Here is a 25,309-nt window from a genome sequence, read left to right as displayed (position 1 = left end):
TCCCTTTTTTTTCCTCTTCTCTTCTCCATCCTTGCAGACCCTCTCTTCTCTCCCCCTCTTCTTCTCTTTCCCTTTTCTTTGCTCCCTCTTTTTTCTCCCTCTCTTCCCCTCACACACACACACTGGGACATGCCTCAGTACCCTCCCTCCACACACACTTCCTGTCTATGTGACCTTCAACTGGTGACCTCCCCTTCAGAGACCAATTCCCTAATTTTAACTAAGCGGCTATGACAGTGTCTACCCATAGGACTATGGAAGTATCAAAGGAGACGAGATAAAGTGAAGTGTAACCACTGATTCACAGTGGCTCTCAGTGAGATGCTGCTGTTGCTGCTGGCCATTAAGTGGGGACAGCATCCATTCACACTGTGGGGTGGATTCTTGTCTCAGAGGGTCCTTCCTGATGGAACAAAGTATCACTGAAAGCTCCAGGCCAGAGGACCAGGTGGACACCAAGTCACATACACAGCAAAGGTGCTTGTCTTTGGGAGTTAACAATTGTGGCCAGGCCTGGTCTGGCCACCTGACTTCCAGAAAGGGCTGAGGATCTAAGATGGGCTTTGTTAAGTCAAAATGGAGGAGGCCATCCTAACAATCACAACTCACAGGCTTAAAAACAAAACTCTAGAAATGTCTTATATTTCAGTTCTGGATATCAGGAGTCTAAAGTGAGTCAGTCATCTGGAATTCAAACCCAGGTATCCACAGAATTCAGTTCTTTCTGGAGGTATTAGGAAGAATCTATTTTCTCACCTGCCCACATTCCTGGTCCACTGGCCTCTTTCTCCATCTTTAAAACCAACAGAAGTTATCTTCAAATATCCCTCCCCTCCTTCCCCCATCCCCCACCCTTGCTTCTTTTCCTTCTTATTCTTTCCCTTCCTTGCTCCCTCTCTCCTGGACCTATCCAAGGACCTTTGAGATTACTTTGACCCATCCAGTTAATCCAAGATCATTTTCCCAGCTCAGAATCAACAACTTTATCTTATCAACAAAGTCCCTTTTATTTTTTAAGGCCAAGTGTGAGAAATTAAGACATGAGCATCTAAGGGGAAGCATTATGGAAGAAGTCCTTCCTTATCATCAAACAGCCACTGCCAGCCATAGCACTGGTAAGTCCCAGCACAAACTCAACTGGTACCATAGATTATTGAGCACTTACCAAACTCTCCCCAAAAGTGCCCCCAAGCACTGCTAAAAGGGATGAGCAATCTCACCTCTGTCTGCTTTATACATCGATTGCATTTTCTAAACAACATTCTGCACCACACTAAAGTTTCAGAAAAGTTCTGATCCACCAAAGGTTCTCATTCTAAATAAAGATGCGCTGAGGTCAAGAGGAGCCCGTGGCTCACTAGCAAGACAGAGGTCTAAAACAAGGGGCCCCTGACCTAAGCCAGGCCGGCGCTGAGCAGTCACTCCAAGAGTAGCTCCTAGTGGTCAAGGGCATGAACTTCAGGAGCACATACAAGTTCAAGTCCTGCCCAGACATTTGCTGGGCAATGTGCTTCTATACCTGTGACAAGGTAACCTTATGTGAAATCACTGGGAGAAAGAACGCAGCACAACCTGGAACAACCCAGAACAACCACTACTGTTGCTACTGCTGCTGCTGTTGAAGATGAAGAGGATGATGATCATTTCTGCACATTTCTCAAGCTACAACACAAGTTCTCTGATAGCCTAAAATCATATGAGCTGTCCCTCATTCCCTCTTGGTACCTGATCCGTTCCTATTATCCCTCGGGTCTCTTTCTGATAAAACTTCCCCCTAGGGAAACCATTCGAGACCACCTAGAAGGCCTTGGGTGTCCTGTTTTACAGCCTCCTGAATTCTCTTTGTTCCCGTAATCCCACTTATAGAGTAATTATTTATGCAATAATTAGTTTGATACCTGACTTTTCCTACAACGCAGACTGCAACCCAAGCTCTCTAAGGATGGCAGTTAATTGGGGTCATGTGACTAATTCTGTATCACAGGCTCATCCATGTGACTCCTGGGCACGGTAACTCTCTAGTTACCAACCTCCCCAAAGGCAATGACAAACAATGTTCCATCAGTCTGGATCCCCTAAATGACTGCATGGAGAGCGCCCTCTGTCAACCCTAGCTGGATGCACAACCTGAGGGAGAAAGAAGATAACTGTTGTGCTAAGTGTCTGGCATGTCAAAGTAATATATTAGTATCACTATACACAGTCAAACCTATCTTGACCAGGAAATCACTATTCTCCCACAGTCCATTATAGTATTGCACACACACAAAACCATAAAACTTTATCAAATGAATGAATGAATGAGAGGATGGATGGATAGATGAGTGAATGGATGAAGGAATGAATGAGTAAATGAATGGATGAATGGATAACTGAATGGATGGATGGATAAGTGAGTGAGTGAATGAATGAGTGGATAGATGGATGGATGGATGGATGAGTGGATGAATGAATGAATGAATGAGCTTCTGAGCCCACAGGAAGATCAGCAAGTCAGAATACATGATTTTCCTAAGTCAGTGGGGACAGATCTTCACTATCAAAAATAAATAAAAATTATTAGGGCACTAGTTAATGCCAAAACTAAAAGCCCAGGGTCCCTGTCACCCAATACAGAAGCTACAAATGCAGGCTCTTTGACCTTGAGGCTGCTGAGCTGTGAGTCACCACTATGTTTGTGGAGGTCACGAAAGCACTCAGGCTGGGGACAATTAGGTACTCAACAAAGTGGTAAAATCCACTACAACCAGAGCCATTAGTCACAGGGCATTATCTAGAAATTGTTTCAATTTATAATATTTATGAATTGATCTGTAGAAACCCATAAACACTGCTCATCAATATAACTAATTGGCTTTATGAGTTTGTTTGGTGGACTGATATATTCAGGCCCCCATCATCACAGTTTAAAAGGAAACAGAACCCTGTGAAGCCAGGCATGCCAGAACTTTGTTGGGCTGAGGGAATGAGTAGACCTGGGATATTTAAGAAGGGGAGGCATTTGAGGATGTGGTTCAACTGGTAGAGACCCTACCTAGCAAGTACAAGATCCTGAGTTCAAACCCCAAGACCCCCCAAAAGAAAAAAACAGAAATGGAAGAAGTTGGCGTTGTGGTGCACTCCTGTAATCCTAGCACACAGTAGGTAGAGGCAAGCGAATCAAGAGTTATACAGCAAGAACTTGCTCCCTCCAAAAAAATGAGGAAGAAGAAGAGGAGGAAGAGACATCACCACAGAAGTGGAAAAGATATAGAGGTGATAGAAGATGGATGTGTGTACTGTTAAGGTATTCAGGGAGCAAGTGGAGCTACATCCCACCAGCAATCACTGGACAAAAGGTACAAAACACATCTTTTCCTTCCTATTCATCCCTTGCAAGTCCTGGGGCTTGAACTCAGGGCCTGGACACTGTCCCTGAGCTTCTTTTGAACAAGGCCATCACTCTACCACTTGAGTCACTTCCAGCCTTTTCTGTTTATCTGGTACTGAGGAATCAAACCCAGGGTTTCATGCATGCTAGGCAAGCACTCTGCCACTAGGCCATATTCCCAGCCCTCATCCCTTGGATTTTAGGTAAAACAATGCCCCCAGGTGGAAAGGCAAAAAAGGAGCTTGGGTCCAGTAGGTGATGTGGTTCCAACAGGGACTTTGAGAATATAGTGCAGGACCATCTCACTGGACATGATAGAAGGGCGTAGGCAGGGAAAGCCTCCACAAGGAATAGAATAGATCCAACCTGGATCATGAATGTGAGTTCATGATCTAGAGAGAAGGTGATTGAAACGAGGAATTCTCCAGACATAAATACGTGTGAATGAGTCCTTCTAATGCTGATGATCTTAGGATCTAAGCTCAGGCGAAAAATGTCAATGGTGGAAAGAGGTTCCCAGTGTGATTTAATTCACGATGATACATGTTCTGCAGAGGGAGAGAAGTGAAGGAGGAAGCAGATTGAGAACTGTAGGCCCCAGATTGGCAGCATTCTGGGCCCAGTGGGACTCAGTAGAAGAGCTGGACATGGAGACCCCTACGATCAGCCATCATCTCAAGACTTACCCCACCACCACCACCCTCAACACTACTGTCAAACTAGACAGGGACTCCATGGGAAGAAAGCCCACATGAGCTACGGATGACTGCCCCACCGCCAGCTCAGCGGAAATGGATTTCTCTGCATCCCGCAGAGATGGTCTGGCTCTCAGCAGTGCAGCTCTTGCTCGAGCCACAGATGGCAAATGGAACACTCATCCCCGCCCCTTGCTCCCTGGCCCAACTGCTTCACATTCCTTGACAATATCGCTGGTGGAGAACGCCGGCACTTGGAGCCAACCCTTGCTAGGCGCAGCAGGCTGGGCAAGGCAGAAGGCAAGCTGGCAAGGAAGGAAGTAGGGGCGATTTTATTTTATGCTGGCCCCAGCAGCCTGGAAGGTACCATGAAGAGTGGGTAGTGCGTCAGCATATGACAGAGCTTTATCGGGGATGGGGTGGCAGTCTGGGGGTGGGAGTGGGGGGGCATGGGAAAATCACAGGCCCACTTGCCAAGTCTCAGGGACACCTGCATCTAATTTAGCATAAGGAAGAGTTTTTTTAACGGAAAAATGTTGCCACTTTCACCAGATGCAGACCCTCACTAAATCTCATTTGACTCTTAAAGTGCTCTTCAAGTTACTTCCCTCCTCGTTCCCCCAGCCCCACCCCAGCAGCTCTCTGACACCCCCATCTCTTTCCTGGAGTGGTCCTGGACCTCCCACATGCCCTGTGCCCACTCCTCAGCCACACTGGCTCATTCTGTGCCAATCTGGTGGTGCCTTACTTCTGCTTAAAACCCAACGGTAGTTCCCCCAAGAGGAGAAGGCTGACCTTTTTCCCCGCCCACTGACACACAGCAGGAAGGAGATGCCCAAGGAGCAGGAAGGGGCTTCACAGGGCTTTGGTCCAGTCAACAGCACATGTGTAGGAAATGTAAGGGTTCTAGGACACCAGCCAGCATCTCCCACCCTCACCTGGATTCTAAGAGAATCTACACCCAAACACAGCCCCTGACTCCCTTGTAGCCTCTGTCGCTCAGCCACACTGGGTGTAAAACATCAGTCTGTGCGTCTTGATCAACCACCTCCCTGAATGCCCCCAGGAAACTCCACCGGAAACAAGGCAATGGGTCCTCTCATCCAGTAAGGAGCTACAGAAAGGAAGTGCTTGGGTCCGGTAGATTCAGAGGCTCTGGAGTCTGAGACTTACAATGAAAACCAAGGTCTTATTGTCTCCCCTCTTTTTCTTTCTCTCTCTACTCTGCCACCTACTGTGTGTGTTCAGAATCTATTCACCAGCTGATTGCTGTCATGACTCTTGATGTGACTGCCAGCAGAACCAGAAAGAATCCTTTCTTATTTCAGTCTAAGAGGACAAGGACACAGGGTTTGGGTCATGTGACTACTTACTCCAGGACCAGTGATCTAGAAAGTGCTTTCTTGATGCAGTTTGCAATGTTGGAAGTATGTTTGGTTCTTATAACTTGGCCTCTAACAGGTAGACCAAAGGATGTTGTTACTTTCAAAGAATCATACTGTCCAAAATGCTAAGGAGCATTAAGAAATCTGACTTCTGATGAATTTTGATTAGGATTGGCAAACTATAGCCCCAAAAGGCAAACAGAGCCCACTGTTGCATTGTTTAACCACAAGGACTAGTTTTGAAATTCCATGACTATGAACATTTGTAACATCCAGGCCTTATAAGTAGATGCACACATGCTGCCTATGGCTGACCGAAACACAATGACTGTAGCATGCTACTGGAATACAGCCACAGACTTTCCTGCCGCCATATCCTCTGTCACCATTTTCATGCTACCATGGCAGAGTGGTTCCTTGTATCTACTTGTGACAGAAGCCATCTGCCTCACCCCTAAAATAGAATTACCCTTAAAGATGAGGGTGGAGAGAATGGGTACACAAAACTCAAGTTCTGTTGAAGTAGGGAGGTCAGGTCTGGCTAGCGCCATATTGGCCACATGGTGGATGGTAGGGTTTAGCATCTTGTCTTTATGCTGGGGGAAGGAAACAACCCCTACCCCAGATGATGGGCATGCCAGATCCCTGGAGGCAGGGGTGGGCACTTGGCTGATAGGTTACTGAACCTGTCAGTCCAGTGCCTGAGACTCGAGTTTCCTGTGGGCCTGCCCCCTGCCCTGACCCTATTGAGGCCCAGACCTGCACAGGCTCCATTATGCCATGCCACATGTGTCTCCATGTTCCTGTCCTGTGTCCTGGCTCCTGGCTCCTCTTCAGTCATCATGGGGTCCCAGTTCAGCTCTCCATTGGAGCTGAACTAGTTTGTTGGTGTTGCTTTTGTTCTTTCTTTCCTCTCTGGCCTGTTTCCTTGCTGTGTTAAGTGTTTGCAGGCTGCAGGTCTTTGTAACAATTGGCTGTCTGCAGCCTGCTGTATAAGAATGACTCCAAGATTCCATCCTTCAAAACATGGCTTCTCTGATAAGTTAGCTTACAACACTGTTAGGAAAAGAAGCGAAAAACAATGAATGCTTAACAAGTCTGTTCCTGCAGGTCATACCATGTCCCATTTCTCTTGCAGGGGCAAAGACTTGTGTGATCAAAACTAGGACTTAAGTCTGCCTGCAATTTTTAAGCTGGTAAGAAATATGAAGCATGCCAGGTGCCAGTGGCTCATGCCTGTGATCCTAGCCACTCAGGAGGCTGAAATCTGAGGATCACAGTTCAAAGCCAGCCCAGGCAAGAAAGTCTGTGAGACTCAACTCCAATAAAACCGGAAAACCGGAGGTGGCGCTGTGGCTCAAGTGGTAGAGCGTTAGCTTTGAGCTGAAGAGCAGAGGGACAGTGCCCAGGCCAAGAGTTCAAGCCCTATGACCACAAAAAAAAAAAAAAAAAAAGTATGAAGCACTTTACCTCCCATGAAGATTTTAACTTCCCCACATCCAACTCCTACCATGAAGTGCAGAGTCCTGAGCACACAGAATCGGGCCTGGTGTCAACTCCCCAGCCATCTAAAGCAATGTAGGAATTAACCAGAGAGGAAGCAGAGAGGATCATGGGAAGAATGTGACCCCAGAGGGACATGGGGTGGGGAGGAATGGCTGCTTGACCACTATCTAATCCAAAGATGCCCTGAGGCCCTAGGAAACTTCACAACTGCCATTCAACAAGTCCTTTTTCTTTCAAGAGACCAAAGAGGTTTCTACTCCTTGGAACTGAGTTTTCTGTGGAAGCTGAGGCCCACTGAGTTACTACTGAACCTCTCCAGGGCAGGGTAAGTGTTTTCCCAGGCTTCTCTCTTTGATCCTTGTCACCTGGGAATCTATTCCCATTTGACAGGAAGTTGGGCAGCCCTCGAGGCCTGACATTCAAAACCTAAAAATGAGGAGATCTAAACAGGAAAACAGTACCTGCCTTTGTATAGTTATTTTAAAAGTTCCTTTTAATGGCAACTACAAGTGGCCACCAGACCTGTCAGACATTAAGTCAATACTTTTGAAAAGGACTGAGCAGGGAAAAGATTTTTGGAGTGGGAGAAAATTCATGGCTATTTCTTTTCCACCTGTGATAATGTGACTTTGATCTTCCTGCGTACTCGGCTTGATTTGTGTTATCACAAACCCACCACTAAGTGCCCTATTTCTATTACTTCCCTATTTGATATTTTAATTGAAGGAGAACCATCATGTTCCGGCCAATATTCCCCATCTGTAGCTTCTCCATATATTTTTTTTTTCTTCCTGAGAACGCCTGAGGCAACACTCCTCTCTCTGGAACAAAATCTACTCTCTCTGGCTTCCTCTGGAATAAATTCTCTTTCTTGGAGCCAAAACCATTCGCCTCCTGGAGGCAGATCTGTCCTGGAGGTGTCCCTCTGGAGGCCACCATCTGGGTTTCAGAACTGCCCTTCTGGAGTGGAGGATGGCAGTGCCCAGCTCCAGCCTCTGCATGGCAGTGGCCTTTGGAAGGGGGAACTCAGCTATTTGAACTACAGCCAGTGGAGGACTAATCAAATGATGATTCTGACTTAAACAAACCAGCTTCTTCCTACCCTCTGGTGCAGAGAGAATGCTTCTAGGAGTAAAATCATAGTAAAATCAAACACTTCATGCATGGAAATATATTCAGAAAACATGATCCTACTATGTTTTGGTGGGGAGAGAGGGGGAAAATATAGTTTCTTAAACAAGAAACATAATATGAGCCACTGTGGGAATTTCAAAGTGCCTAGTAGCCACATCAAGATGGATCAAAAGAATAATAATATTTTGGTAAATTTTTGTGCCATTACTGGGGCTTGAACTCAGGGCCTTCCATTTTCATTTGGCTTCTTTTTTTGCTCAAGGCTGGAGCTCTACCACCTGAGCCACATCTCCACTTCCTTTAACCATATCTTATCGATCTTAAAACACCATGAAGGCTTGGAAGAGAAACTGGCATGTGGGGGCACCGTCCATCATACACATTCACTGAAAGATTCCACCTCTGCTTCTAGGACAGCCTCTGCTCCAGGCACTATGCTCGTCACATATATCACCATCCCAACACACAGCATCCCTGGCCAAGAGGTGAGGCTCAGGCAAAAATAATCCCTGGGAGAGATTTAATTTGGGCACATATTCCTTATCTTTCAAAAGGAAACAGTTTTGCTGGGCACTGGTGGCTCACACCTATAATCCTAGCTACTCAGAGGCTGAGATCTGAGGATCAAGGTTCAAAGCCAGCCCGGGCAGGAAAGTCCCTGTGAGACTTGTCTCTCCAGTTAACCAGAAAACTGGAAGTGGCACTGTGGCTCAAGTGGTAGAGCACTTGCCTTGAGCTGAAAAGCTCAGGGACAGCGCCCAGGCCCAGAATTCAAATCTCATGACCAACCAAAAAAAGGGGGAAGGGAGGGAAACAGTTTTGAGAAGTGAAGGTGCTGTGACTCAAGCGATAGAGCTCCAGCTTTGAGTGGAAAAAGCTCAGGGGCAGTGCCCAGGCTCTGAGTTCAAACCCCAGAGCCAGCACACACACACACAAAAAACAGAGCAAAGGGAAATGGTTTTAGAAATAACCCAATAACTAAGTATTGATAAGCTAATGCCCAGGTTTAAAAGTGGGCTATATCCTTATGATGGCCTTGTATCCTATGAAAAGGAATTAAGTATCCAGGCTACCACAAGACTGAACCTTGAAAAAACTCAGCTCACACACACACACACACACCACCACCACCAACAACAACAACAACAATATACTAACAATATAACAACACAATAACAAAAGCCTACTCATTGAAGAATTCCATTCATACGAAATATCCACACCAGACAGATCTAGATATACAAAGTCGACATTCATGGAGGGCAGACTGGGTGTGACTGAAAATAGGTACAGAGTTTCTTTAGGGAGTGATGGAAATGTGCTGGAACTAGACACTGATGGTGGCTGCACAACCCTACATATAGGAAGTTTAACAAGAGTGAAATTTATCACATGAATTATGTCTCGATTTAAAAAGAAAATTGTGCTCTGATGGGGAAATCTGATTGCCCTTAAAAACTCAACAGTTCAAGCACTGGACATGAAATAATCTATATCATAATGCAGTACCAATAGAAGTACAAACATCAGCTCTAGCCCCATCCACACTCCTTCCTGAGCCATTTTCGACCTTGGATCTATGTTGCCCTGAGCTCATACAGCAAAACTCTGCCTATGGGGCTCTCATCAGCTATTTCTTAGTCTCCAGAAATCCTAGAGGTACAGCCAAGTCGTATCCATCCATGAGAAGACAAAGGAGGAGGCCCGAGGTAGGCACTGGAAATGGACTCTGAGCTATTTGTACCCTCCACGGAAGCACGGAGTTAGAGTGATTAATTAATTGGGTCCACACAGCCCAGGGCAAGTCAGAATTAGGATCTCTTCCTGGAATTCCTCTTCCACAGAATCCAGAGGGAAATTTTTCTTTCACTGACACAGGCTCCCAGAGAAAGAGCCTTTGTCCTGCAGAGTCAAATGAATTAAAAGCAAATATCTGCAGGCATTCCCTTATTGAACACCTACTCTGGGCGCCTGGCATTGAGCTGGCTCTTGGGGTTGCAGAGAAAGAAGGCCAGAGCCCCATTCTCAGAAAAAGCTGCATCCTGTTCCGGGCAGCAGATAGGTGGTAGATGGCACTCTGGGGTGGGTCTCTGGTGGGGAAGGAATGGGGAGTGTCGTAGGGCTGGAAAATGTTCTGCAGGTAGTGTTACCTGGAATGAATCTTAAAAGTGAGATAGGGAAATGGGCATAAGATCTGAGCCCCAAGGCAGGTCCTGATCACAAAAGTCTACTTCCTTGAAAATGATGAGAGATGCCTCTGTGTCCACACCTAAAATGAGGGAGATACTCATATTCATCCCACAGGGCTGTGGAGAGATAATAATGCTTAACACAGTGGCTGGGGCATATTAAGTGCTCACTAAATGCTCAAGGCTTGTAATTATTGTTGAAAGGTTGAGGGGAGGCTAATTACATGATAATACTAATAACTGCTGATCTAACACACCTGCCGTGAGTTAAGCACTTACATGTACCAGCCACAGCACTTGATTACACAAGTACTTCATGCACAGCATTTTCTCTTGCTCAGCATGTATCACTACTTGAAATCACACCCACCATGTGTTTGCTGGTAAGGTAATTGCCTGCCTCTCCTGCTAGAATGGAAACTTCTCGAGGGCAGGCACCTAGCTGATGACTACTGCATGCCCGTGCCGATGGTGAACCACCAAAAGCTCACTAAGTAGTGTCCAACCAAATAAATAATGACCCCATCTACAATAATCCCGAGAAACAAAATTTACCACCATGTGATTATTTCAAATGAAGACACTGCCATGTAGAAAGATCATTCCAGCCATGGTAGAGACCAAAAAAAAAAAAAATGTGAGATGCAAAAATCTAGGTGCAAGGAAACTATTGTAAATGTGTAGAAAAGAAACTGAGCTGGAGGTAAATTGCTGGATTGGAAAGATTTTCAGAATAAGGATAAGTAGAACACGTAGGTTGATAAACAGGTGAGTGGATAGATGGTTCGATGATGGTTGATAGATGGATGGTGGATGAATGGGTGCTTCGGTGGGTCAATGGATGGATGGATGGGTATGAGGGTTGGTGGGTAAATGGGTGGTGGATGGATGGATGGATGGTTGATAGGTAGATGGTGGATGGATGGGAGCTGGGGTGGGTCAATGGATGGATAGATGGGTATAAGGGTTGGTGGGTAGATGGGCGGGTAGATGGGTGGGTGAGTTGGTGGGTTGGTAGATGGACAGATGATAGATGGATATATGGATGGTATGTGAATGGGTATGTAGATGAATAAGTGGATGGATAGGTGAGTGAGAAAGCACTAATGAATGAATGGGTGGGTGGATAAATATATGGATAGGTTTTTTTTGGGGGGGGGTCCGGTCGTGGGGCCTGAACTCTGGGCCTGGGCACTGTCCCTCAGCTCTTCAGCTCAAGGCTAGCGCTCTACCACTTGAGCCACAGTGCCACTTCCTGCTTTTTTCTTTTTGCTTATGTGGTGCTGAGGAATCGAACCCAGGACCTCAGGCATACAAGGCGAGCGCTCTACCACTGAGCCACCTTCCCAGCCCCATGGATAGGTTTGTCAGACCATGGGTGGATGATATCCAGTGCCCTCGAATGGAGCAATATATTCATACAATAAAATTTTCTGTTAACAGTAATCAGAATAGATATAAAAATACTGCCCACGTAATAAGAGCAGAGCCTGTAACACTATGAGATTCAGGGAAATATAACCATCTTCTCCAAGAGGCCTTCCCACCAATTTTTCCCCCCCCAAAAAAACCCCATGTGTTCAATTATTCTTCCTTTTATCCTTCTAAGTCAAATAAAGCATAAATCAGCCATTAGCCTGTCATTCCTTCGGTGGATTTCCAAATCCAGAGTGCTGCGGCTTTAAATTATTCTCCACCTAACTTGGTTAAGCGGTACCTGAGTCGAGCTAGGATAATCTTATTGTCAGGAAAACAGAGTTGGTCTGACCTGCAAAAAGCTCCCGCTGATGTGGTTGCTATTCTGGAGAGAGCGTACAAGGCAACTCAGAGGGCTTTGAAAAATGATTCCTGTCCAAGCGAGTTCAAACAGACACCCAGTCATGAAAGTCCCAGCTGGGTCCTTCTTCCTTATTAAAGACAGGGCACAGAAGCATCTGATCTGTTACTTCCTCTCCTCCCCAGCTTTCTCCTCGTGTCCTGAAAACATGCATGTGCAAACACTCACTGTGTGTTCAGGACTGAGCAGGTGAAATGTATTCAAACAATTTAAGGGCAAGCCGCACCCTAAAACAATATCTCCCCAATCTCTTTGTCATCCTCCCATGCTAAGGCATCCCTCTTTGTAAAGCATTGCCCTCTGGTGGCCTAATCGGTTCTCTTAGAAATTATAGTCAAGATTTTCCACCGGTGAGAGGCACACGAACCAATATATTCCTACGGGAACTTCCTCTCATCTGTATATTTTATTCAAATTACCCAAAGGCATGAAGTAGTACAAGGAAGCATCCAGTTGGATATCCACAACTCAATGGGGTGGGTGCTGGCTGATGGTAAATCTGACATTCCTGAGAAAACGGAGGGTCTAAGGCACCTTTGGGGACTAGCTCCTAGACAGAGCCATGAACTTTCACTGAAGGAAAGTCAGCCCACAGGCCAACCGGGCTCTTACTTCAATTAGCTCATCCCACACTAAGTTTTCTAGAGGACAACACTAAGGTGTGATAGGGTGGCTAGGTCCAGACATACCTTTTTATTGTGATTTTAAAAAGACACATAACATGGAATTTACCATCACCAGCATGTGAGTGGCGTTATATACTCGCCCATTGCCACCATCTATTCCCAGAATGTTCTCATCCCCTCCAACAGGCTCCTCTCCTTCTCAGACTCCACCCCTGGTGGTCTCTATTCTAGTTTTTCTGTTTTGCTTTGTTTTGTCAGTTGCAGCATTTGAACTCAAGGCTGGGTGTTGTCCCTGAGCCTCTTTTTGCTCAAGGCTAGAGTTCTACTACTTGAGCCACAGCGCCACTTCCAGTTTGTGGGTGGTTAATTGGAGATAAGAGTCTCACGAGGAGTTTTCTGCCCCGGCTGGCTTTACACCACAATCCTCAGATCTTCAGCCTCCGGAGTAGCTAGTATGACAGGCGTGAGCTTCTGGCACCCTGCTTTGGAAAAGCTTTTTATCTTTACCTTTCTTAGTTTTATCTACAACACTGATGTATCTTAAAAACTGAGACTTAGCCGGGCGCCAGTGGCTCACACCTGTCATCCTAGCTACTCAGGAGGCAGAGATCTGAGGATCATGGTTCAAAGCCAGCCCAGGCAGGAAAGTCTGTGAGACTCTTATCTCCAATAAACCACTAGAAAACTGGAAGTGGCGCTGTAGCTCAAGAGGCAGAGCGCTCACCTTGAGCTGAAGAGCTGAGGGACAGTGCCCAAGCCCAGAGTTCAAGCCCCACGACCAAAAACAAAAAAACTAAGACCTGTAGGGTTCTGGTGGCTCATACCTGTATCCTAGCTACTCCAGAGGCTGACACCTGAGGATTGTGGTTCAAAAAGCCAGCCTGGGCAGGAAAGGCGATGAAACTCTTATCTCCAATAAACCACCAGAAAACTTGAAGTGGTGCTGTGGCTCAACTGGTAGAGCACTAGCTTTGAGCTGAAGAGCTGAGGGGCAGTAGTTAGACCCAGAGTTCAAGACCCATGACTGACAAAAACAAAAAACAAAAAAACAGACTTTTCTGCCTGGGTTGTTGGCTTTGAACCATAATGCTCAGATCTCAGCCTCCTGAGTAGCTAGAATGACAGGTGTGAGCCACTGGTGCCTAACTTATTCTAGTTTCTGTTTTTATAAATTTCCCTGGTCTAGGCACTTCATGTAAGTAGAATCTTGTACATGTTTGTCCCTTACAACTGGCTTCTTCCATTTGGCACACTAGCTTTGAAGTTATAGCACATATCACAGTTCAGTTCCTTTTAAAAGCTGAATAGTATTCCATTGATGGCTGGACTTTATCTATCCATCTGCTGATGAATTTGGGTTGTTTCCATCTGCTGACTGCTGCCAATAATGCTGCTACAAAGATCAATGTATGAGTATCTATGTGATGTTCTGCTCTCTATTCCAGAGGGAAATGGCTTCAGGTGAACCGAGGGTTATCAAAATCCACTGTCCTCTTCTCCAACTTGCTTTTCATTCATAGCTGCCAGTAAGTTTTGGACCCGATGTCTACAAGTCCCTTTACAAAGCTCTCTACCTGCTCACATAGGAGAGTAGACCACTGCTGGGTTGATTTCTCTTCCCAGGAAACCCTAGCAGCTGAAGCAAACTGATCTCTCCTTCCCATCCAAATTAGTGAGCTTGGTACAACAGGAAAGCAGGCCAGTGACCTTGACTGAGTCCCCAGAGGTTTCCTAATGTGGTAATCCTAGGACAGTGCCCAGATCTCATCCAACATTTGTCTAACACAATAAAGCAGATTAGCTTCTTTCCATTAAAAAAAAAAAAAAACCCACAGGACTGTAATCCTGGACAAGAAGCTACTGGACAAATACTTATTGAATGGCTAAAAGCTCTGCAGGATAGTAGGACAATTTTTCTTCCTTGTCATTGGGACAACATCGCTATATCACAAATTAATTTATACCCCAACGCATAGAAGGACATTTCAAAGAACAACAGAACTTGATTGACAGGCATTAGGGCATCCCACATCTCTGGATTATGGTGATGAGTTAGGGATTGAAGGGGACAGAATGAGGATTGTGTGATGTGTATTTGTTGGGGAATGTGTTCTCCCACACATAGCCAAGAGGAGTAGGCTCAGAGGAATGAATTCCTAGTTTTGTTCATTGGATTTTCATCGCTGTGACAAATGACCTGATCTCAACAACTCAAAGCAAGCCCATCTCAGGAACTGGGTATGCATACTGCATGTACTTTGTGACTCAGACAGCTGGGCACCAGTGTCTCACTCCCGTAATCCTAGCAACCCAGGAGGCTAAGATCTGAGAATCACAGTTCAGAGCCAGTCCAGGACAGCAAAGTACAAGAGACGCTTATCTCCAATTAACTACCAAAAAAACCATGAGTACAGCTTTGGGTCAAGTGCTAGCCTTATGCAAAAGAAGCTAAGGGACAGTGCCCAGGCCCTGAGTTCAAGCCTCAAGACTAGCAAAAATTAAAAATTAAAAACAGAGACAGAATCTTGTTACTAGGGCATCATGGTGTAAACTTTGTAGGCAACTTACAAAACCGAGAGAGAAACCAGAAAAGAAAAACATCCACAACCAAACTAAGTGGTGAGATAAGTCCACAGACCCTCAGAGAAGAGTGGAAGGGGACAAACCACCCAGCGCTACTGCGGACACAGGCCATCAGCATGGTTTTGCAAGGGGAAGAAGAGGGAAAGAAAAGGACTGGAAAACTCACTCCGTTTAAATACAAGTAACAAAACACCACCACGGTCAAACCCCATTCAAAAATACAAATGAAGAAAGATTATTTACATAGAATGAAAGCAGGCCAGACAGAGAAACCCTAGAGAAAAGGGAGAGAAATGAAACACTATAAACTAATATTCTGAGAGAGACTCAAAGAAATTAAGAAAACAGCAGCTGAATAATAGTTATATAAAAGTCCCTAATGAACAAATTCCAAATGAGGAAATAACAAATATGACAGGTTGTAATTCAAAAAAAAAAAAACAACCAACCCAGAATAGCTAAATTAAAACTATGCTAAAAAAAAGTAACTATCAGAGTTGAAGTGATAATAATATTCAGAGCTCTAGACCACAAAAGCACTAGACATTAAAGTATTTTGTGCTATGAGGTAATAGAGTTATCATATTTAAAATCCTCAAAGAAATAAAATATGAGCATCTTCTAAATTGAGAAAAGGAGAGAGGGCTAGAAGGAGGGAGAGAGGGAAAGAAATTAAATCCATATGTATGTTGGGGGTATATGTACACTTAGCAATGTACTTACATAGAAAAGAGTCTGAAAGCATATGTTAATATCGCTAACAGAAATTACCTTAAGGAGGAGTGGCTGAGATCTCTCACTATTTACTTAATACTTTAAAGAAACGTATAGATACTTTGCAATAAAAATAAGCATTTTAAGGTAAAAGCCCCAAGGTAAATTCACAATGTATATTATGAGCTTTAGCATTACGCTTGAAATAAATGAATACAGATGTATTTCTTTATGGATATTTGTTTCAGAATTATTTATGACATAGGAAATTCTCAAACTACCAGTACATTGGATACAGGGCGTTGGTTATGTTAATTATATTACATATAAACATTACAAACAAATGCTAGGAAGTCATTAAAACTAATGTTTTCTAAAAGTACTTCATGAGCAGAGAAAAGCTTATGGGATATTGTTAGGTAGGAAACAAATTCTGAAGAGAATCGTATATATAAGACCACAAATTTTGTTTTAATAATGTGGGAATATGCATGTGCATTATTTACAACCAATATATTCATGTATAAAGAAAAAAAGCCAAAATGGATATAAAATGAAATGCTAACGGGATTACCTCTAGGTTATAAAATTATGAGTAATTTTAGTGCTTAATTCTCACAGTTATTATGTACCTACCATGTATTTTTTGCATTCTTCCCTAGTTGTATTATATGCTTTAGTTTTGTAATTCAAAAGCAGCAATAAACATTCATTTTAAAGAAAAAAATTGAAGAAGGATATGATAAAAATTGGCTTGCCAGCGTCTGTCCACCTAGGTCTAAACAGTTGTCTGCACTTGATCTGAACACAGAGACATGTGATCAGACCAGCACAGAGGATTCAAAGAAACCAGAAATAACTGAGAGCCCAGAGCACGGCCTCTATGCATCATCAGTCACCTTAAGTGGTCACTCATCATTATTCCATGTGGCCATCTTCCAAATGTACAAAATGCAGCCAGGTGTGGTGGTACATACCTATAGTCCAAGCTAGGCAGTACAATTGCCCAGGAATTCAAGATCTGACTAGACACTATAAAAATACCCTATCTGAAAAAAAAAAAAAAAGAAGGCGAATAAGTAAAAGAAAGAAGGAGAAGGTGAAGGAGGAGGAAGAGCAGGAGTAAAAAACACACTTCTCTTCTTTCCTACCAAGTTCTTTTTCCTACAAGACTTCAACGTTCCCACACTAATGTGGAATTTCATGGCCTTTACTAGATCCAAAGTGCTGGATGTCTGTAGTTTTAGCCAACCTGTATCCAGTCACTTCTCTGGCAAGGAAGCCTGAATTTCCTCTGGGAGATAATATCAATCCTCTCTCAGCTAATGTGCTATATAGGTGAGGCTCCATTCTCAACCCAGGATCAGAACGTGTGACCCAGGCTCCAGACAATCAGAACATGAATCAGGGATAGTCATGTGACCCAATCTTTCCCAATGCACTGAATGCAATGGGAACTTAGTCTGAATGCTGAGGAGTATCTTGCTTTTCCTGTTGGGCATAGCCCTAAATAGATGTATTCCTAGAAATCACTGAAATTGTATTAAGACCATGAAGGAAAAACTCTTTTCTGTGGATGTGTTCACATCAAAAGAGGCAAAACAAAAGAGACAGAAATAAGGAGACAATGCATCATGATGATACCATTTAAACCCCTAGATCCAGCCATACCTGAGACCTGCCCTATTCCTGGACTTTCCATTTCCCAGAGTCAATAAAGTCTCTTCTTTAATGATACCCCTTTGAGCTTTCCAATCAACCACTAGCCATTGACCTACTTAGTTTTTTCTACTTGTATGAGAAAAGAATATCTTGTAGTCACATACACCGAGAAACGATTTGGAGAGACAGCTTATGTACAATAAATGGAAACCTAGAAGCAAGGAAGGATCTGCAGTTTGAGCTCTTCCTCTGCTTATTATTTGCTGTGTGATCTTGAACCAGCCGCTTAGCCTGTCTGAACTTCAGCTTCCTCATCTATAAAGTAAGGATGTCAGCACCTACCCCACCGTTGTGTTAGAACCAAATGTCAGTGTTAGATCACTTGCTCAGCCATACACAACCCACCCAAGGCCTGAAGCTCCATCACTAGCACCACAGAAATCAGGCAGGGATTCTGATTTTTTTTACCTTAAGAACAATAGGAAAGCATTGACAGGTACAAATGAGGCAAACCCTTCAAATCTGCACTTATTAGTATGAATATGTTTTTAATCACTTTGGAGGCCCTGTGAAGATGGGTTACAGGAGAGGGAAAAGGAAAGCAGAGAGGCTTGGCAAAAAGAGGATTTTAGAACTCCAGGCGGATGAGGGCAGCTTGAGGCACAACTTTGATCCAGGGTTACTTAGCAAGGGGCAGATGTGAAATCACTGCATTTGCCAACCACCACATTCTCAGGGCGCCTCTTCCTTTTTTGCCTGGCTGTTTTCACAAGAGATTTTTGTGCCCCCAACAAACAATACCCATTAAATCTCATTTCATTTACAAGATGGAAAAACATAGACAGACAGACAGAATGATTTTGGTGGGTTTTCCCCGCTTTGGGTTTTTTGTTTGTTCTGAGACGGTTTGGCTGTGATTCTCCCTTCATTCAGCCTCTCCACAGGGCTAGGATTATGGTCATGTACCACCATGCCAAGCTGTGGTTCTCGTCCATATTAAAATAAGTGTGCATCTGAATTTTCAATGGATATGTACAAATGACTTAAATTCATCTCAGATATTACCAGTGGGAATCAACCAACCCAATCATGGGTGGCAGAAGGGGCAGGAAGAAGTATATCTTGTGGTTCTTTTTTCAGAGAAAAATTGCTATGTGGCCCCAAGTACAGTGGTTGAAGAAGGCTACTGGGGACTGACTTTTTTTTTTTTTTTTTTTACTTTTAGATGGACTTAGAGAAAGAACTAAATTTAGTTGGGGGTGGGGAGGGAGGGGAGAGCTCAGCAGAGCAGAAAAAATTAGAGGGTGATGATTTGAATGACATTCTTCCCTTTTACAAAACGGCTCACCATGGAGACCCTTTAAACTGAAGGCACCCCTACTGAATAAGCTCCTGGTACCATCATTAACTACTTGACAGAAAGCTTGAGGGCAGCCGAAGGAGGAAGGAGGAGGTGGAAAGGAATCTTAAAGCCAAGCCCCGGCCCACTTAAGACCAATTTAAAATGAAGAATTCAGAAAGCCTAAAAGTATAATTTAACCGAATGGGATAAGTGGGCTGCCACAGATAACTCTTCCACTTAGACAACGTTCCTGAAGAATGCCCTGGTCTGTGGCCATTAACAAAAGTCTGCGTTAGGAGAATCCTGAGGGATCGTGGAAGCAGGTGGCCAATCAGCATGATTGTATTATGTGGGTTGAAATAGAAAAACTGGGAGACTACACTAAAATGTTCCTAGTTTGTTTCTCTGTTTGTCTGTACTGAAACAAGTTCCATATTATTATTATTATTAATCTTTATGAAGTTGAGCCCAGGGGTCTTCATCAAAAACATGTTGCCCCTTTTATGATTTCTCCCATCTCTCCCAACTCCACTCATCTCAATTTTCCTACTTCTGTTTTCACATCCATACCTGCATTAGCTATGATGAATGGATTTGTCCACCCTTCCTCTCTTCATTTGTCCTTTATTTAAAAGCAGAATGTGGCCAGGTATCAGTGGCTCATGCCTAGAATCCCAGCTATTCAGGAGGCTGACATCTGAGGATCATGGTTCAAAGCCATGGAAGGAAAAATCCATGAGATTCTTATCTCCCTTAACCACCAAAAAAAAAGCCAAGTGGCACTGTGGCTCAAGTGGTAGAGCACTTGCCTTGAGCTGAAGAGCTGAGGGACAGCGCCCAAGTCCAGAGTTCAAGCCCCACGACCGACCAAAAAAAAAAGGCCAAATACATCTTGGGCTGGGAAGGTGGCTCAGTGGTAGAGTGCTTGCCTTGCATGCATGAGACCCTTGGTTCGATTCCTCAGCACCACATAACCAGAAAAAAAAAAAAAAGCCAGAAGTGGTGCTATGGCTCAAGTGGTAGAGCACTAGCCTTGAGCTGAAGAGTTGAAGGACAGCGCCCAGAGTTCAGGCCCATGACCGGACCCCCCCCCCCAAAAAAAAGCCAAAAGTAGAAATGTGGATGAAGTGATATAGCTCCAGTCTGGAGGGGAAAAAAAAAAAAGATCTCAGAGTTAGTGCTCAGACCCTGAGTACTGGCCCCAAAACAAAAAAGGTATAAAGTGATCATGAAAGGAGACTTCATAAGAATTCATTGATGGTCGACTGCAAATTACATCAATCACTTATGGACTGAAAATGTAAAGTTAGGAATCTCCTACTCACCCGGTCAAATCTCTTATTTCAAATATGATGGTTTAATGATGGTTGACATTTTGAAACTGCTTATTATATATGAGGCACTGTGCTCACTAGCACATATATAATCATGTCTCTGACTCCTCACAACTACTCTCGGAGATGGATATTTTATTATCCTCACCTCCAATTTTCCAAATGAAGAAACTAGGGCTCGGAGCAGTGCTATACCCTGTTCAAGGTCACCTGCTGGCAGGTGGCAGAAAATTCAGGCCTCCTGATTTCTAATTCAGGGCTCTTTCTCCTCTATAGCCTGGGGTGTCTACAGATGCCCTAGTTTATGGGCTGAAAATATCCCCATAATTACCCCCATAAATAAGCCATCGAACTTATTTATTCCTTGCATTTAGTTTATTATTTAGCATTTAAAGGACACATTACATTGAGCAAGAACTATCAATCTTTCATCTAACACTCCAGTTAATAACTTGGTAATTACAGTCCACAGTCACAAAGCTGAATGGGCTCATGGTTTCCATGGTGCCAAAGCCCCTTTTAGGGAAGGGCTGTCATAAATTTACACCCTTGGACACCATCAGCACCTACCCTAGTAGTTAGAAGAGCCAGTGGGAATCACAGAACCCTTGAACCAAAGGATCTGAAAACCAAGAGCCACACTTCTCTTTAAAACAATGTCTGCATATAACCCGGCCATCCTATGATGCTATAGGAAGAACTATTCTTAAAGTTGTCCCAGTGCATAGGCCAAGACATTGGTCCATTGCTTTGCTTATGAGGAATAGTAGAATCCCAGGGCCTACCAATCCTATGGCATCCAATATTCTGTTGTACCGGTCTGTTTCAATCCCAAACAAATTCATCAGTATCAATCCCAAATAAATTCCTAATTTCTGCACTGATTCTGTGATGGACCATGGTCCTGGGATCTTGTGAGTTTATCTCCAGCGTCACTCTAGTCTCCTCAGGCCAGCAGCCTCCCAGGACACCACTTCCTCCTAGCAAACGGGAGGAGCAGAAGAGAACCAATAGAAACCCATGATGATTCTTGAGCACAAGATGAAGACCAGTACATTTCCATTCTGTTCATATCCCTTTGACTATGCAAGCCTCATGGCCAAGCTCAAAAGCAACAGAAACAGGGAATCATTGCCCTCCAAATGCTAATATCTTCCAGAAGCATTTTTCCTGACACATCCAGAATGAATGTTTAATCAGCTATCTGGGCAGCCTGTAGTTCAGAACAGTTGAAACATAAAATGAACCATCATAACCCACTATGTAAACACTTACGAAGTATCTCTTATGTGTCAAGCACTGTTCAAGGTCCTGGAATACAGACCTGGAATACAGGCCTCATAAATGAACTCAGAAAGTTCAGTGCCTCATATATGGACTTTGAGCATCTGTCCGATGCTCGCAGTGGTGCGAGTCACTGGGTACACAGAGATGAACAACGCAGGCACCTCAGTAAACTCCGCTGGAGTTCACAGGTGAGCTAGCTGATCAGAGGCATTAGCACAGTCACGGCACAAAGAAGCAAAGACAACTTCGATGGAGACTGCAAAGGAGAAACAGAGGTTGTTCAAGACTCTGCAAAAGGAAGATCTGACCTATCTATTTGGGGAGGATGGACCAGGAAAAAGGATTCTCCTGGGAAGTGAGGTCTACCCCCTTGAGAGGCGCTGTAAAGTCACATGGCAAAGGACGCTGGTGCCAAATTCCATCAAGGAGAGAAGGAAGAATCGGAGGCAACGACGCATCCTACCCACCCTTTTGGAACAAACATATTGTAATGTGCCTTTTAGTATGCTGAAATGAAATTTGGAGATCACATAACCTACATACATACATAATTTTCACAAATTAATTTCACATGCAAATGCCAGAAGATAGAGAGAGGGGGTCTGATGTTGGCACCTCAAGAGGAAAAAAGAAATAGCTACCTATATGAGCGCGCTGAGCCAGGGTGCTCTGTGGAGGTGGCCCCTCTGCTCGCGACCTTGCCAGCATCACCAGGGGCCATGTGAATTTTCTGGAACATGTGTCCAATGGCTCCTCAGGTTTTTAAGAAAATAAGCTACCATAATCAGGCTCCACTGATACAAGATTATTTTTTCACCTACCTGAATATCTAGCAAGATCCTGGGAACTTGAGGGAGATAAAACAAGACTTCCACACACGTGGCTGAGCCGCTAGCAATCCTGATTCCCTCAAAGTAAGTCATTCAACGCCACACCCTTCTCATCAGCATAAGAAGGGTCCCCCCACTAATTTCTGGAAGAGTCCCAGGGGTGGTTTTGCCCGTGTGAGAACCACTGACGTCATATAGAATGAGGGTTTTCTATATGCTTTGGAGGCTGCTTTGGCTCTGCCTCTGACTTAATAGCTGGGTCGCTTTGGACAAGTTACTGAACTCCTCTGAGCATGCCTAATTCCATTGTTGCTTTAAGAATGGCGGCATTCAAGGGGCAAAGCGTTTAGCACAGAGCTTGCACACACGAAGTGCTCAGTGGAAGTCTGTTCCCATTCGTGTCACCTGTTCCCATTGCATAGATGAGGAAACCGAAGCTTACACAAATCCCTTTAAATGCTCTTCTTCCTCCTGGTCTAGTCCAAAGATGGGCAATAACTGGGGCTCTGCTCTCGACCAGTATCAGAAGAAACATGAGCCTGGACTGACGCGTGAAGCCACAAGTTTCGCTGGGATAGGGAGGCTGCGAAGTGGAATGGTTTTCTTACACAGCAGTTGCTCTTCTTCACAAGCTCACAGCATTCCCACCCAGCTCACAGGAGATCGTGGCCCTCCCGGGTGCAGCCAAGAGGGGATCTCACAAGGTTGTGTGCAGGACAGACTCTGTATCCAGGTGTGAGAATTCCAACTCCAGCTCTGTCGCCATTCCTGCATCCATTCTACCCCCTTCCGTGCCTCAATTTCCTTGTATGTCAGAAGAGAAATCACACGTAGCTCATGAATGAGTTAGTATATAGCCAGCATTTGGAAGAGGATTGACCCATAACAATCTGCATAGCATTGTGTTCCTATCTTTACTAAAGAGACCAGAATGATTGGAGCCTGTCCACGGGTTTTGAGTGGTCACACAGAGCCTGGCATGTACCAAATGAAACAGTAACCAAAGGAATGCAGGGATGAGTGGGCGAGGATGAGAAGCAGCTTTGGGAATGGGGCAAGTCGCAGTGGAGCATTTAGGCTGCTCAGCATGCTTCCTACCACTCTATTAGGCAGTCTTGCAAACATACAACAAAACTAGGGTGTCAAGGTGTGCCCACAGCAGCTGCCATCCAAAATGAATTAATACCTTCAGCATCAGCCTGAGGGTAAGACCCAACTCCACATGCCAGAGATTTTAACACCCTCCACACAATACACCCCCCCCCACACACACACACACGTTCTCAAAGAAGAATGAAAGCAGCATGGAGAAGAAAAGCAATGGCAGCAAAGAAAACAAGCATGTGGAAGGGGTATGGAAGGAAGCCATACACCATGCCTGGTGTATGGCTGGTTCTCAATATCTGTTGAATGAATGAATGAATGAATGAGCAATCTTCTATTTTGCCCTCATTTCAAGCTGCAAATCAAGACAGATTTCCAGAATCTTGGTGCATTCACTTTTTAAAATGTCAATAGCTTACAGAGAAGGAGATATGCAAATATTATGGGGTTGTTTTTTTTTTTCATGTTAGATAAAGTCAGTATATACCTGTGAAAGATTTGCCACTTACCAACTAAATGGCCTGAAGTTGAGTCACTGCAGTTCTTGGAGATTCATCTTTCCCCATCTTTCCCATCTGCAGAGAAATATTACATGATGTTATAAATGATTATTGTATGTAATGGTAGCCTTCTATTTATTCATTAATATGGCCAGTACACTGGTTCATTACATTCATTTTAAACCTCTCATTACTGTTATTATGACAAAGCATGTTGTTGTGTAAAATTTTCCCTCCTTGTGACAAAAGGCCTGACTTCAACGACCTAAAAGAAGAAAGGTGTATCTTGCCTCAGGATTTCAGAGGGTTTATTCTATGGTTGCTTGGCCCCAAGTACTTTGGGCAGAACATCATGGCAGCATGTGTACATGGTGGAAGAGAGAAGCAGAGAGATAGAGACAGACAGACAGACAGACAGACAGACAGACAGACAGACAAACAGACAGACAAGAAGCCAAGGCAGGACATGCCCTTCAAAGACACATGTCAATTGACCTACTTCCTCTACCCTGGCTCCACCTTTCAGTTCCCACTACCTTCCAGTAGTCTATGGCAATTTTGAATCTGTCCGTGGATAGAGCCCTCCTGATCAAATTATCTCTAGACACCCCATCACAGATACACCCAGATCTGGGCTTTATTGATCTCCTAATCATTTTAATCCAATCAAGTTAGCAATCAAGACAAACCGTTGACCCCTTGCCTCCACCTAGATGTCAAGAGTCTGTAAAACACCATGATACCATGACCACAACTTACGTTACACTGACTGAAAGTGCTGGGCGCTCTCTCCTACAGCCTCCAACTCTGTATTCATAACCCAGTGAGTCACATTGTCTCCTCAGTGTGACGTAATAACAGTCATAGCAACCTTGGAACACACAGTGATGAACATCAGCTTGGGGCTCAGCTGCCGTGGGCTCACCACACTCATGCATCTGGAGTTCACTCCACATTACTGGGGCTCTTCTGCTGACCATTGCTGGCCTGTGCTGAGAAAACTCGGAAAAAATCTAGCTTCTCCCGCAGGTAAACCCAAGGGCAATTACCAAAGGCCTACAGTAGAAGTGAAAATAAACATACAAGCACTTTCTAGAATTCTGTTTGGATTCATTCTGTGGGCTTCTAATCCGCCAAAGCAAACCATGGGGTCAACTCAAATCCAAAGGATGAGGAAGTCCATTGTGCCTATTTTAGAGCAACCAACCTAT

The 25,309-nt window shown here is 44.3% G+C and overlaps 1 long non-coding RNA gene across 1 annotated transcript in view; it reads right to left on the bottom strand.

Moving 5' to 3' along the window:
* Positions 1-24,911, bottom strand: part of LOC138807787 (uncharacterized) — a 103,130-nt gene extending 78,219 nt beyond the window's left edge. Inside the window, exons 1-2 of the long non-coding RNA XR_011366280.1 lie at positions 24,858-24,911; positions 24,108-24,173 (exon numbers count right to left, since the gene is read on the bottom strand). This is a non-coding gene — a long non-coding RNA (uncharacterized lncRNA). The remainder of the gene's footprint in view (positions 1-24,107; positions 24,174-24,857) is intronic.
* Between the last annotated feature and the right edge of the window lie 398 nt (positions 24,912-25,309).

Source organism: Dipodomys merriami, unplaced genomic scaffold (assembly GCF_024711535.1).
Source record: "Dipodomys merriami isolate MVZ:Mamm:240054 unplaced genomic scaffold, mDipMer1.0.p SCAF_433, whole genome shotgun sequence".
Lineage (NCBI taxonomy): Eukaryota > Metazoa > Chordata > Mammalia > Rodentia > Heteromyidae > Dipodomys > Dipodomys merriami.
The sequence above is the reverse complement of the archived record's forward strand: the minus strand, read 5'-3'. Positions and strand labels throughout refer to the sequence as shown.